The sequence below is a fragment of the Otolemur garnettii genome, unplaced genomic scaffold (assembly GCF_000181295.1).
Source record: "Otolemur garnettii isolate 467f Iridium unplaced genomic scaffold, OtoGar3 scaffold00001, whole genome shotgun sequence".
In the NCBI taxonomy this organism is placed as follows: Eukaryota; Metazoa; Chordata; class Mammalia; order Primates; family Galagidae; genus Otolemur; species Otolemur garnettii.
In genome coordinates this window covers 27,926,229-27,928,304 of record NW_003852396.1, presented here as the reverse complement: position 1 = coordinate 27,928,304, position 2,076 = coordinate 27,926,229, and the positions used below count along the sequence as shown (strand labels likewise).

At 39.0% G+C, this 2,076-nt stretch overlaps 1 pseudogene; it reads left to right on the top strand.

The window, feature by feature from the left end:
- The first annotated feature begins 1,317 nt into the window (after positions 1–1,317).
- LOC111724543 lies at positions 1,318–1,417 on the top strand (annotated as a pseudogene).
- The last annotated feature ends 659 nt before the right edge of the window (positions 1,418–2,076 follow it).

The following is a 2,076-nucleotide window of genomic DNA, read 5'->3' as shown; positions in this document are numbered from 1 at the left end:
GAAGCCAAGCAAGGTGGGTTACGTGAGACCATGGTGGACCTTTCAACCCAGCTAACCCTCATGCTGAATGCATGAATGAAATGAGGTGAAATTAATGGAATTGCCAGCCAATCAGTGTACATAATCATGAGAAATAAAAAATTGCATTCTAAATGGCTATGTTATAGAGTGTTTTTTTATAAAACCTCTGCAGTAGGTAACTGAAACATCTGGGCTTTGACTTTAGTCTTCCTTGTTCCAAAGGTGATGTTCTTTCCATGACACATATGGCTATTTTGTCATCTATAATTTAGGAAAATTCAGTAAGATAATCTATAAGTTTCCTTTGGATTCTTAATAAAATTACATTCTAGATGCACAGAACTGGAAAAGTCCAAGAGCTGTTGGGATGACAGGTGCAGGGGAGTCTAAGTAAGATGGAAGATTGTTGTAGAAGAAATAGTAGAAAGAAGAGTCTTGTAGAGATCTAGAGCAAGAGCTGGGTTTGAATCCTAGTTCCATCACTCAACAGCTTTGTGACTTTTAGCAAGTCTTATAGCCTCCCTGTACCTTGGTATTCCTATCTGTTAAAAGGTAATAAAAGACTTGGTGAAAATACCTGTAAATACCTTTAGAAAAAAACTTATGACAGGAGCTTGGTGCCTGTAGCTCAATGAGTAGGGTGCCAGCCACATACACTGAGGCTGGCAGGTTCAAGCCTGGCCTGGGCCTGCTAAACAACAATGACAACTGCAATCAAAAAATAGCTGGGCATTGTGGCAGGTGCCTGTAGTCCCAGCTACTTGGGAGGCTGAGGCAAGAGAATCGCTTAAGCCCAAGAGTTTGAGGTTGCTGTGAGCTATGATGCCATGGCACTCTACAAAGGACAACAGCTTGAGACTCTGTTTCAAAAACAAAAAACAAACTTATGACAGGGACTGAATTATAGGGAGCACTTTTATACATGGACACCAAGTGGACTAAGGAAGAAACCGGAGGCAAAGACCCTAGCCTGCCACAAATGCGAGGGAAACATCAGAAAGATAGTGTTTGTCTGTTAGTGGTGATGTTTGCCGAAGGCAATAGCACAGCCTTTCCAAACTTTTAAGTCTGGGAAACTGGTGGATTTCTTTTGCATCTGCCCATCAGAAGTGGAGAGGCTTATATTACAGTGGTAGCTGGCATGATGAGTTCTTTTAGGATAATAAGTCTTCAACATCTACATACTGTGTTCACCTATGAAGTATTCCACATCTTTTTGTCATCTAATTACTATTGTGCAAATAATTAGGAACCATGCAAAGTTCTAGTCATTCATTCAACACATATTTATAGCGCTCACTTTGGTAGTATGTATACTAAAATTGGAACAATGAAGAGATTAGCATGGCCCTTGTGCAAGGATGACACACACGTTTGTGAAGTGTTTCATATTTTTGAAACTTGGCTTTACTAGCATAATCCTGGAATCAAAGCAGGGGCTATCAAAAGGTGGAAGTACTCCAGTCAAAATAAAATCAAACAAGTAAGAAAATAGGTTATGGCAACAATTTTTTTGGATGCTCAGGAATTTTGTTTTTTGACTTTCTGAAGGGCCATAGACAAATGCCCAGGAAAGCTTCACCAGAGAGTCCTTCTTTACACGACAAGCCATTCCTCAGCCTTCTCTTCAAATGAAAGTGTTCTGCAAGGGGACAGATGGGAAATCATTAGGCATCCACCTGGCAGCCATTATTTGGCCGTTTCCGACACCTTTTTGTTTCCTAAATGTAAAATAAATCTTTAAAGAGCATCCATTTTTATTTAGTTAATACCATGAAAATGACTACATTGACATGGTTAATTTTTCAGGACCTTAGTACTCTAGGGATGGACTATATGGCTGGTATCATTGTTTGCAAAGGTGTCTTGAGCTCGATGGAGTTTATGTTGGGAAATAAAGTTTATATATTTATTGTTATCTTTCTGTTCCATTTTAGCATGAACTTCTAAAAGTCCCTTCAGATAGTTGGTTCTTTTTCACTGGTTTTTGGATTTTTTTACCCCTTTAGCCACTTTTAATTCAGAGGCTTTAACCATTTACATATAACACAATTA